This window comes from Dermacentor andersoni, chromosome 1, assembly GCF_023375885.2.
Source record: "Dermacentor andersoni chromosome 1, qqDerAnde1_hic_scaffold, whole genome shotgun sequence".
Taxonomy (NCBI): Eukaryota; Metazoa; Arthropoda; class Arachnida; order Ixodida; family Ixodidae; genus Dermacentor; species Dermacentor andersoni.
Genome location: NC_092814.1, coordinates 186,949,765 through 186,962,352, shown reverse-complemented (window position 1 = coordinate 186,962,352; position 12,588 = coordinate 186,949,765). Strand labels below are relative to the sequence as shown.

Below are 12,588 nucleotides of genomic sequence, written 5' to 3'. Positions count from 1 at the left end.
ATAGATCCAAGTACAACGGTCGGATGAAATTTTCGAATGCGGCAAGCAATTAACCCAAGTGTCAAAGGGCATTGCTGAACTGCAATGTAGTTGGTTTAACTCATTCCCATAATATTTACAAAATATCTCGTCTCTGACAATAACTGCCCATTCATTGAGACAAATCAATTACGCATAATCTTCACTGTTCATGTTTTAATTCTTGCGATAAGATGTAATCGCAAACATTTGGCGCTTCATCTTGAACCAAGACCGGTATAAGCGCGCTCGTTCATGTACGGTAGAATAAAGAACGCGAACATGCACCGACATGTGTGTAAACTACTGGAAGGTGACTGAAGATGAAGGACCTATTACCGTGCTAGTACTGTGTGTACTGTCAAAAAGAAGAAAAAAATAATACGGAAAGAAAGAATGCCCAGTGCCGAGATGTAACGATTCAAGCTTTATTTCTTTTTGACCTAGAATACAACACCATTAGTTCCATGTGCTTTATATATGGGTAATGTTATGACACAACTCATTATTTACCCGTTCATTACATGCACCAACCAGCCCAAATTATCACTATACTACTTCATTGCAGCACAGGGGTTAGCTATCCCCAGTAGCGAACGCTTTGGTTGACCTCCCTGCCTTTCTGCTTCTTGCATTCTCTCTCCCTTTGTATAAAACGCACTAACTTGTGGGAGAGAAAGTGTTCTCCTCTTTTAGAATTCAATTGTCAAGCAATTATATTGCAGTTCCAGTAACTGTATCGACCGGGTCCCGGTCGAAGAAACCAACAGCAGGCGTTTCAAGACAACAGTGAACTGTTATGTTTATTGCGCTGGGCATTTTATACCAGAGCGAGGGAAAGGGGGTAGTGGAAATAGAGGGCAAGGAAAGGCACGTGTCGTTCCAGCGTGCCAAGATAGCTTGTGCTCGTTGAACTGATACGATACAGTAACTAGAGCACAAATGCGAAAACGAAACCGATTCTCCGCGCTCACAGAGTGCGGCACCAGGGGGCAGCGCGCGCTGCGCGTCCGTTAGGAGTGGCGAACGGAGCTGCACATGTGTAGTTAGCCGGAATTTTTCGTGTCGTGTTGTAAAAGTTGTTAATTTGCCGTAAATATCTCTTGATTTGTACTCAAGAGTGAAGCAAGACTCCGAGGAAGAGAGATTGACGCATCGGGAGCGAAGGACAGAAACGATGGATGGTTACGCTGCTTGGGTCTCGGCACGTTCGAATTGGCAAAGTTCCGAATTTGTCGCTGTGTTTTGTACGCTTGTGCGCTCGTCATTCGCCGTCATCGCGCGGAGATATTTGCGCTGTATGTCTTTCACTTCGTGTACAAAACTCTGCACGCTGCGGCATCGAAGAAGTTGTCCTGTGTTTGGGTGCACGTATGCGCTTGGACACGGATATATCCTGCTTGCTCTCAACGGGTGTTCAACAGTCTACGCGCACTCGTAACTTGCTCATGAGGTAAGTCCATTTTAATCTTATTTGGTTTGCATAACGTAGGTGTTAAAGTGATGTGTGGTAAGCCGGGGTCGCGAACAGAAATATTGTTCCAAAAGACCACTATGCAACGTCTTAGGGCAAAACTGACGCATGAATGGGGAAAGGGATCACCCTATCTTTTCAGATCGATTCCAGTCGTAGCGCGATCGGCTCGATCGCAATTTCCGTGAGGTACTTCTAACCTTTTGCTCACTCGCGTTAAAAGCGTCGAATAAAACCATATAAAACTGCGTTCAGTTGCGCACTTGTATTGACGCTTGTATTGGCTTGAGAGCATACTGTATCCGATACAAGAACTTCTGTTAAAATACGGAAATAAACGTTCGAGGCAATAGCAGTCGCTCACTACCTGTGATCGTTACTTTCTTGCTTGGGTGCACGTTTTAATTGTGACCAGAAAAAAAAAAGTTCTTTGCTCTGGCTGCTCTGCTGTGTTTCCTCGGTGCAACTTTTTGCAGTGCAGCAAGACGTGTTGCTTCGAATGATGTCTGGGCAGTCAAGGCATTCGTGTCAGTAAGCAAGCAGTAAACGGGGTATCAGTGCGAAAAAAATTGGACATACAAGAGAAGCGAATGGTATCATCATTGACTCTTTTATTTTACGAATAATGCAGTTGTATTACTAAAGCGGAGAGTGGATATGCATGAAAGTCAGATTGTATTGATACACAGCAAAAACAAGGTAACTTATCGTTACTAATCAATCCTTTTCTTTTACTGAAAGGCAAGTTGCTGTTGTGCTGGAGCTGAGAAGAGGTCTGCTGCCTGCAATGGGTCCATCTCTCTCAAGTTATCGCAGTATTGTAGCTCTCAAAGTGAGTGGATTTTTTTTTCTCTTAGCTATTTGCCACCTGAATCATGACTGCCACCTGCCACCTGAATCAAGCTGTGTAGGTGATCACTGTTAGTGACATTGGAGTGCTGGTGGACAAGCACTCTTTTATGATTGCAACGCATATGACAGAGTGTAGCTGTGGCAGTATGCGAAGGTGTTCATCTATAAGCCAAATTAGGTTCTTTGAGGTAATATGTTAATATATTGATGACATTGGATTGTGGTCTAGCAGGCAAAAATGCTAAACAAGGAGAAGTAATTTTAATTTGCACTTGGTAAGATGTGCAAGCAATTCAGGCTGTTACACATGAAATGGGACATTTGTAGATGTCTTCTACAATGCTGCAGTCCTGAATAGCTTCAGAGTTTAGTGATACCACTATAATTTCTCTGTAAAGCATGCAGCAGAGTTTAGCATTGGGGGACGCTGGCATCAACAGGCGTCTCCTTACTTAGTTAGTTAAACGGGGTTTAATGGCGCAAAAGCGGCTAAGGCTATGCTGCGCCAAAAATGAGGTGTTTTAAAATCCAGTTAATGAAGGAAAAGGCTTTGTTAATAATCTATATTTTATGTAAAAATCCAGTGTCGTCTACAAATTTACGAACGTCACATAATGGGACTAGCGGATCATCACCTAAAATTAGAGCAGGGTGTAAAGGTATGTGTAGTTGACATAATTTGTGCAAAAGTGTTCGTCTGTGTGTTTCAGTCTGCGTACATGTGAGTAATATGTGCATAACTGTTTGTGGCTGTTGACATTTCTCGCATGTTGGTGTGTCTTCTTTCGTAAGTAAGTAATTGTGTGTGAGGTGTGTGTGCCCAATGCATAGTCGGCATAAAACTACATTGATGAACCGCTCCTGATGGTAGCATGACTTCCACTCGCCATCTATGGGTTTCGTGAGATGTAGTTTGTTGTCAGCTCAATGGTCCCATTCGCGTTGCCATTTCGCCGTTAAGGCTTTTCTAATCGCGTGGATGCTATCTTTGTATGGAAGTGTTGTGTTTGTTATCTCTTTGTTCGCTGCCATCGATGCATATCTATCGGCTGCTTCGTTACCCAGTATCCCAACATGACTTGGTACCCAGCAGAAGTGGATTGATCTCCCATATTTGTTAAGCGCGACCATGTTTAGTATGTCCCCTAACAGGGGTTCACACTCATATTTTAGGTTTAGAGCCTTCAGTGTACTTAAGGAATCAGTGTAAATGACTGTGTTTTTGTGCTTGCCAGTTATAATCTTTTTAACTACAACCCATACAGTGTAAACTTCAGCAGTGAAAACAGAGGCATGTTTTGGTAGACGAATACTTCTTTCCCAATTTTCTGTTACGGCCCCTACACCCACGTGTTCTTTTGTTTTGGACCCATCAGTGTAGAATTGCATGTGATTTTGATATTGGTCCTGAAGAGCACGGAATTCTTGTATAATGTGGTCGTGAGGAGTGTCTCTTTTCCTTAAATGTGTTAATGTCCAGTCGCACAACTGCGTGAAATCGTACCACGGGGCCAACCATTCTGGTTTCTTGGCAACCTGGAGGACTTCGTGGGGAATTTCATAATCCCGACACTATTGCTCATGCCGCAGTACAAGTGGCCTAATCATGTTTGGTTTATTTGTGTAGTGCAAGCATGAGTTGCACTATGTGGCGATGTTGTAGCATATGTGTTGCGGTGATGACTGAATTCTGAGTACGTAAGGAAATGTGAGGAATGCTCTGCGCTGCTGTAATGAGGGTTCGTTACATTCAACATATAAACTTTGAATAGGTGACGTCTACTTACTGTGAAGTTCAAATGAGGTGTTACTGTTAGGGTGACTATATATAATTTATGGTTTAATTCTAATCTTGTATGAGGCAGACATAGTTTACCCACTTCGTTAAACAATAGAGATGTAATATCTATGTATACAAGTATTACCCATTCATTTATGCCATTTGGACAATGGCAGAAATGCATGGGTAATACTTGTGTACATAGACATTACATCACTATTGTTTAACCAGGTGGTGCCCCTGCATGCTAAATTTTACAGGGCTATTATTAAGTAATGTCAACTTTTGTTGTAACATTAAGGCACCTTTTATATTATTACAGATTACCACCATTGTGTACCATCATAGTGTGATATTTACACTAAATGTATTTGACTTTGCTATAAAACCCTGCACAGTGGTGCATCATGAAATGTTTTTCTATAGTTTCTGGCCTCAGAATGCACTTCACGTTATATTCTTGTTTGCAACAAAACTATAATGCCGGTTTCTCTCCTTATATTTTGTGGCACTTCAAGCTGCGGCAAACTAAACCACTGGGCAGCAATACTGGAATCGCTACTGCGTGTGGAGCTGTCTTCAAACACACACAAGGAATACATAATTGCTTTTTTAGCGCAAAACAATGGACACAAGAAACACGACAGAACAAGGCGCTACTCTCAACTGACATCACTTTATTGCGTCCCTCCTTTGTAGACAGCAGAATCTAGAAGAACATGCGCTGTGAACACCATGTGCAGGAACCACCAACATCTGATCACAAGAGCACACTCATACGACAGAATCCAAAAAAAAACCATATTGAGCACTGTACAAGGTTAAAGAAAGCGCACTAATGCACTGCGACCCCAATGACTGTATGAAGAAAGCTTCCGATAACTCTCTGGCGGTGGTATCACGGCTCTTTTTCAAAATCGTAGTATCACGAAACATTGCGAACATAAGCGATCCATACCAACAGGCACAGGTTCCCATGTGGCTCAACATTGTAAAATATGGAAGTGCAAAGCCATGTTTTGTGATACTATGATTCTGAAAAAGTGCTGTGATACCACCGCCCGAGAGTTATCGGAAGCTTTCTTCATACAGTCATTGGGGTCACAGTGCATTAGTGTGCCTTCTTTAACCTTGTGCAGTGCTCAATATGGTTTTTTGGATCCCGTCGCATGAGTGCGCTCTTGTGATCGGTTGTTGGTGGTCCCTGCACATGGTGCTCACTGCACATGTTCTTCTAGATTCTACTATATATAAAGGAGTGACGCAATAAAGTGATGTCAGTTGAGAGTAGCGCCTTTTGCTCGTCGTCTTTCTTGTGTCCATTGTTTTGCGCTAAACAAAGTATTTATGGATTCGCACATACTAGCCTGCCAATGCATTGTGTTGAACGCAAAGAAATGCTGCTTTGCCTTCTTTGACTGTGTTGCGGGCACTTCTGAAGTACTGTCTGTCCAATAACCTTGGTGGCATGGAAGTGCCGTCCACTTCTATGCGTTGCTTTCTGTTTCATTGTGGCATCACATCACATTATATTCATAATGTGTATGTACTTTTTCTAAGAGACCCATATTCCTATCCTTGTGTTATATTTGCTGTCGCATTATTCATGTGCAAATGACCAGTGCTCCAAGTTCCATTTTATCGCAAAGTAAACTACTGGTACCTAAACAGTTCTGTATATCAGAAAACCAAAGCTGAACTGCTGAACACTATCAAGCAGCAGCCTTAGTACAGTGTCAAGTAGTCAGATTTTATTGGTTATGCAGAGGCGCACAGCGTACCTCTTTATTACTTGCTGAACAATTAAGCTGTGTGAAAACTGAGTATTTATGTAGCTTCAACCACATGCTATTGGCCATTGTTTCTGCCCTCAGCAAGTGTGGAAGATTATCATGGCATTTCTTTTTCTAACTCTTTTTCCTTATTACAGTGGGATTACTGCATGTGTAAGTAGGAAACGGATCACATAGGCAATCAAAAGCCAACAATGTGTAAACTTGGAACATTGATTGTACAGTTTGATGACCCAGAATAAGTAGAAATACACCATAAATGATTGACGATTAACTTTTACTTGACACAGGGCTAGAGCATGCAGTAAGCATACTGTATGCTCATACGGTGTCACATCAATTTAAATTTTAGTGTAGCTTTACAGTGTACGCTTCTATTGTTGCATTCTGTCAGAGGGATGGTAATGTTTCGCGTGTCTAGCAACTAGACTGTCTATATACCGTAGTAAAAATGTGCGAACTGTATTTTTTAATGATTTGATAGAATGTGTAGAACAATAAAGCCATACAATCAACGCACAGTGATGTGACTTTCTCTGCACATGTTGCAGGTTCAAAAAAGTATGGTGGAAGCTGTTCCCAAGGTTCCGACCAGAAAAGACAGCCAGTATAAAAGGGTCCACACCACTGATCTCTACTACAGGGGATGGACAGCACATCGAGCATCCTCGACTGAAGCCAACCTTGTCCCGGAAGTTGGTGCTTCACAACTTTGCGGCAGCACTTCGTTTACACGGGTGTGTGGCATTTCTTCCCCTAACATGCCTGCCTGATGTGCCATAACCTACCCAAGCAGTGTTTCGAGGTGTCCAGAATTTTTCCATTGCAGTGTCTGCAGTGTAGCTAACATAAGTGGCGTGCAATGGGGACACTGGTAAATGAGAAAAAACTTGATGTAAGAGAACACTATCGTATACGGGTTCAGATTGTCATAAAAGCGCTTACCAGACGTGTAGAGATCTCCTAAAATGCAAAAAAATCACAAAGAAAAGTTTTTCGGCAGCAATATTATCTGATCGCACGCACTAGTTAGTCTACCATATGCCCTGCTTCCAGGACAAGCACCTGCATGACACCGCATTTCCACTGGCTTCACCTGCATCCGGTGCGGTATGCTGCATCCAGCAAAACATTAGAAATCACTGGTGCACAGTGTTTTCTGTCCCCTTTCTCGACACCTACTGAACACATGGTAAACTGTTTCCAAAGCAAAAAAACAGAGGGAAAGGGCTCTGAACACATTGCATTTTAAAGTGGCTGGTACTGGGTAACGCAAGTACTGTGGCATAGTAGATTTGCACCAGGCAACCTGGGCGCCCAAAAAGGCTGCTGTTTACTTGCAAATGGCCAACGTATTGTGAGCATGTTGAAGTTCTTTTTTTATTCTCATCGCTTATTTAGCTAGTGGAGACAGCTTTCACAACTGGAGAAGAAGCCTTGGAAGCATGAAACACTTCACAAAACCAGCTTCAATATAACGTGTCTGCATCACAATTTCATGGCTGCATGAGTGAACCCTCTGGTTAACATGTAAGAGTGTTCATGATGTTTGCCATGCATTATCCACTTTATTTACAGGTCAACCCTATCTGGAGATTTAAGCTGATGTTGCGTTTAGAGAAATTATGGCCGAGAGCCAGCTTTTGAGAATAGAGATTGAGCTCGACAGATTAAACGCCAGAACAAGTCGTTGAGGATTTCAGATCAAGAATCTTCAAAGGCCAGTTCATTTAGTGGTGTTAATATTCTGCTCAAAGTTGTTGATTGTTACGTTCATATGGTGCCCAAACATTGCAGTAACAACTTCACTTGGAGTACATAGCAAGGGTGTATTCGACGTAAGCTGCTGGCTTTTTTCTGTGTTTTCAAAAACTGGTTTCTTGTTCAGTTTAAATTTTCAAATTTTGCATTGTTTATTAGGTGTTGTGTCCTGTTTCCTTTTCCTGCAGCTTCTTAGTTAAACATCTGAATAGTGAACACAACTTGACCTTTTGCTTGATTTTCTAGATTACACACCCTCGATGCAAAAAAATTTCACTTCAAAACTGCTTGTACTGTACTGAAAGAATAACTTGAAGCAGCCATAGCCACCAATAACACGCAAGAGATGATTATGAAAATTGTAATATTGTTTTTTGATCTACAGGGTGTCTTAACTATCGTGCACCAAGATTTAGAAATATGTAAATGCGATGTAACTAGACAAAATGAAGGTAATGTTGTTTGCCGTCGCTTGGAGATACTCTGATTATATTTTGCATTCTGCCTAATTACATAATTCTTAATTAGTTAATAAATATCTCAAATAATTAAATGAAATGTGTCAATGAAAAGTTGTAGAGCAATATGAAAGCCTCCTTATACACTTTTTTGTTACTGTTACTCATTGTGTGCTACATAAAAGTGTTTTTCCAAGGAATAAGCCTGCAAATACACATAAAGTGTCTTGAGTGGCCAGTCATGTGTCAGTTTTGTGGTGCAAAGCCACGAATACACCTTAAATGGGTTCTTTTAAGAAAAAGACTTGGCTCAGAAAATTATCCTTCTTTATGCAGCCTGTGGAGACAAGGTTTCTTAGACATGGCCATGGCCCTCAAGGAAGATGCCGAGGCCACAGGCAGTTCCTCCAGTGACCGTGAAAAGGTCCCCTGGGGCACAAGTCTAATTTGGCACCCCTACCTTTCTCCTGCAGCTTTTCTGTCTACTTAGCTAACCAGGTGGGTCAGTGATGGCAAAGGTAAAAAAGAATCAACAGCTTCAAACGTAGAACTTGCTCAAGCTCAACGCATTTTTGATGTGAAGTTTTTCCCTTATCATTTATCAAAAAACGGGTAATAAGTATATGATATGGTCTTCATACGGACACCTCTTTCCCACAGAGAATTAGCAGTAAAAAAAGCAGCTTATGAAGGCTTGAATATTAGCTAGGATGATGTGGCATAGATAGGATAATGATTATGAATGTTTCTGGTAAAGGTAGTGGTAGTAGAGTGAATAATCAGTTTATATATAGATTAAAAGACATTTCGTTCCAATGCCAGAATTTTAAATCATCCCAAATAATTCTTGCGTTTGATAGTCTATGCGCATTGAGTGACAGTGCTTCTTGATGCTTGCTTCTTGCTGACATCATTCTTATGCTGCATAATTCACCTGTTTAAATTCCCTATTTCTCCCGTTCAAGCAACTTTACATTCATCATAACATACCTTGTAGATGAGTTCCAGAAACTTGCTGATGAGATTAGGGGGCGGCGTGCACCCCAGGCTTAGATATGCATTCAAGAGCCTCATATCTTGCAAATGTTATAAATACTCCTGCTAAGCAAGTTCTTGGTGTCATACAAGGTTATTTGCGAATATGAATTTGCCTAAATTTAGAAAACAGTCAATCTAAAGCATGTCAAGCAATATCGCTGACAGTACACACACATTCCAACGGAACTAAATACAAATAAATATAGCACCAAATGCAGCATCATTGGCATGATGCCATTCTTTCAGTGGAATAAAATCTGTCCTGCGTTGTAAATCTGGAATCCTTTATAATCCAGACTACTAAATGCCTCATGAGGGTTGTGACGTAAAATATGCATGTATTTATTCCTCGTTTTTTTACTTTAAGACCCGATAATGCTTAAACAGCAATGAAAGAACTGAGATCACGGTACTTAATACTTTATATTGCTCCAGAAATCCGTTTTTCTGCCGATCGCAGCATTTGACACTAACAATTTTTGACAGAAAATGTGAGACAGAAGGCACATAACACTTAAGGTGGTGCTATTCACTTTGATTGTTTGGGAACAAAACTCATAATGTACATGTTATGGCCCTACGTGTCATTGCCTTTGAACAACAAAAAGGTAGGGGGTTTGCGTTTTGCAAAACTGCATGGAGGTTTTTACTGTGTGCAATTAAAATTAGAAACCTTCACAGCTGATACTAAATGCATTCTCCACAGCTTTAGGTTATACAGGTGCACTACTTTACATAGAACACACTCTTACCTCATCACTGCCCACACTCTTAGGCAAAGTTACACCCTTTGGAGTGCCCCTTCTGCCACACAATGATAATCGTCATCTGCCTTGTTGCGTTTCCTTTCTTTAACGCTGCGAGCCCTGTACTTTCCAGTAACGAACGGCATGCACATTATCAGCATGATAGCATTCCCGAAAGGAAAGTAGCGGGCGTGGCGTTTTAAAGAAAGGAAACACATCAAGGCAGATAATGATTATTGTTGTGTGGCAGAAGGGGCACTCCAAAGGGTGTAACTGCCTAAGAGTGCAGGTGGTGATTCAGATTCTTCAAAGGTGTTTCATTGTATGGGATGGCACATCGCTCTTCACTTATTTGCAGAATATTGCATTCCGATTGTGTCATATGAGATGAATCCATTAGAGAGCTTTAACTTGCCCTAAATTTATTACAGCTCTGTACTGGCAAACTGGCAGCAGCTTGCAGTGCTTGTGGAAAAACAATTGTGACTGCCATATTATATGTAACTGCTAGTGCACAGGCATCGGCAGCAGCAATGGTTAGGGTACACTTGTTTCTTCTGTTCTGGGGTATGCATCCTCCACGAGAAAGTAGTTTTTTTCGTCTTCCTCTTCTACCACATTGGAATGTGAAATGGGGTGTAATTTGTAGGGTATACTCTTGCATAAACTTCATGAGCATTTATTCTTGTCTGTGCCACAGATCATTGTTGCTACCACTATAAAAGCAGTTTACAGCACCCGTAGGGAACAATCTGTGAATCTTTAACGAACAGTAAGGATAATGAATAATCGAATAATTTTTAGTAATTTTCAACAAATTTAACACTCTTTGCTTTCCACTGTGGTGTTTTTCAAACTGTAATGTTGGCACAAGGTTTGTCTGCAGGATGTCATTTTGTGTGAATGAGTGCACTTGTGCGCATAACACCTCATCGTCAACAATCTGTTGCACAGAATGTCATTAGCTTTCGTATGCATTGGTCACTATCGGCTGCTCCTTTGTTAGTTGGAATGTAGCATTTATGTAAAGCACATTTGATGTTCTAACAAAAAGCATTGTGCCCTCTTATCTTCTAATTCTCCTACTTGATGCCTAGTGCTATAATAGCATGGTTGACACCATGAGAGTCAGTGTGGTGTATAATTGTGTCTGGTGAGGGGGGGGGGGGGTGTACATTAACTTCAGCAACTTTTCCAGACGACTTGAATCAATATTGTGGAATGCTGGTTTTTTTTTTCAATCACTGTTACCAAGTTTCACTTTGGTTGTGGCAACAAGTTTAATGTAGTTCGCTAGCACTCCTGCCAACACATATAATGTGCAGGCATCTGTGTTGAAAAAAAAGACCAGCTAATGGTTTGCGAGGAGCTAAGGTCCATTTAGACCATTAAATTTTGAGCTTGCACCGGTGGAAATAACTGGTGAATGAAAGCACACCCAGGAGAACTGACCATAATATTTTCTTTCAATATAATAATGCTGAAGCTTTGAACTGCATATGAACTGACTTGTTTAAAAAATGACCCATTTCCTTGTTCAAGTAAGACAAAGGTTCCACAGGAAGACAGAAACTTGAAGCCGTCAACAGCAGCATGAATATAAACAGCGCTCGACGTTTTGCAATCTTGCACCTGGTTATCATATTGTCCATCCCATTTTTTTCCACAGGCTGTTCTTTACTGTTTTATGGTCATACCCAGTTTAATTTTAATGTCCCTATTTTTTAATATTTCGTTAATATATCTTTTCTTCATCGCCTTTTAGCAAAATATATATTCGTAATGTGCCTTCATTTACCATTTGCAGTGATCTTAACCAGATGCATCTTGATACAAAATTTATTTTCCTTAATTCTTCGTTTTCCTTTTCCAAAAGTGCAAACTGTTTATCTTGATACCTATTTTGTCTTCTCGGAAGATTAGATCTACTGGATTAATGACTGCTTACATGTGTACATCATTTTATGTTTTGGTCACCCCTACTCTTTGCAAGAACTGACAGTAGTGCTCATACCCGCTCCATCACAATCACCACTGCTAAGCACACCCTTCCTTCCTTTATTTTAACACTTTGGCTTCTCCTGACCTATTATATGCACCAGTTTCTTCCCCAATGAGGCTAGGGGCCAGTGAGCTATGCACAATCCAAAACAACACAGCCAAGGAAAACATTTGCTACCCTAATGACAAGCACCTATGTCGAAATGTTGGCTATAGCAACATCCCTTGTTCCAACAATGTTGGTCTACTTACATGTTTTTCTAACACAGAAGTTACTGCTTTGTCGTGTTCTGTGATTATACTTTTTTGCTGCTTTCTTTAGGATGGATATTCACGAATACTATTTGTTTCTCCTAACAGCAGCAAGTTTATCCTTGCAAGCATTTTGGGTCAAGAACAACTTTCACCAGGAAGAAGTGCAAGACGAGTGATTGAAGAAAATAAAGTTGCTTCTGTGATCTAAGAACTTGAGGACTGAAATGTTGCACCTTTGTGTATATATGCTATGCAGTGCATTCATATCACAAAGTGCAAAGTGTTTTATCTCTGCGGCCATGTCAGTGTGTTGGCAAGACAATTTTCTCAATGGTGACCTGCTGCTTTGTCTATGAGCTGCCTTCATGACATTTGCATTTAAGGCGATGTACTGTCGTGGACAAAAGTACCC

The 12,588-nt window shown here is 40.9% G+C and overlaps 1 protein-coding gene and 1 long non-coding RNA gene across 6 annotated transcripts in view; both read left to right on the top strand.

Annotated features, from left to right (window-relative positions):
- The window catches only part of LOC126547099 (uncharacterized), a 57,954-nt gene that overhangs the window by 8,731 nt on the left and 36,635 nt on the right, over positions 1–12,588 (top strand). The gene's annotated exons all lie outside the window — the stretch shown is intronic.
- On the top strand, positions 597–12,387 carry LOC140218668 (uncharacterized). Of its 2 annotated transcripts, none has more exons than XR_011894889.1 (5): positions 597–1,471; positions 2,234–2,324; positions 6,440–6,654; positions 8,473–8,634; positions 12,282–12,387. It is a non-coding gene; the product is annotated as an uncharacterized lncRNA (long non-coding RNA). The 2 variants fall into 2 exon arrangements; XR_011894888.1 differs by having other exon boundaries at positions 601–1,471; positions 6,469–6,654.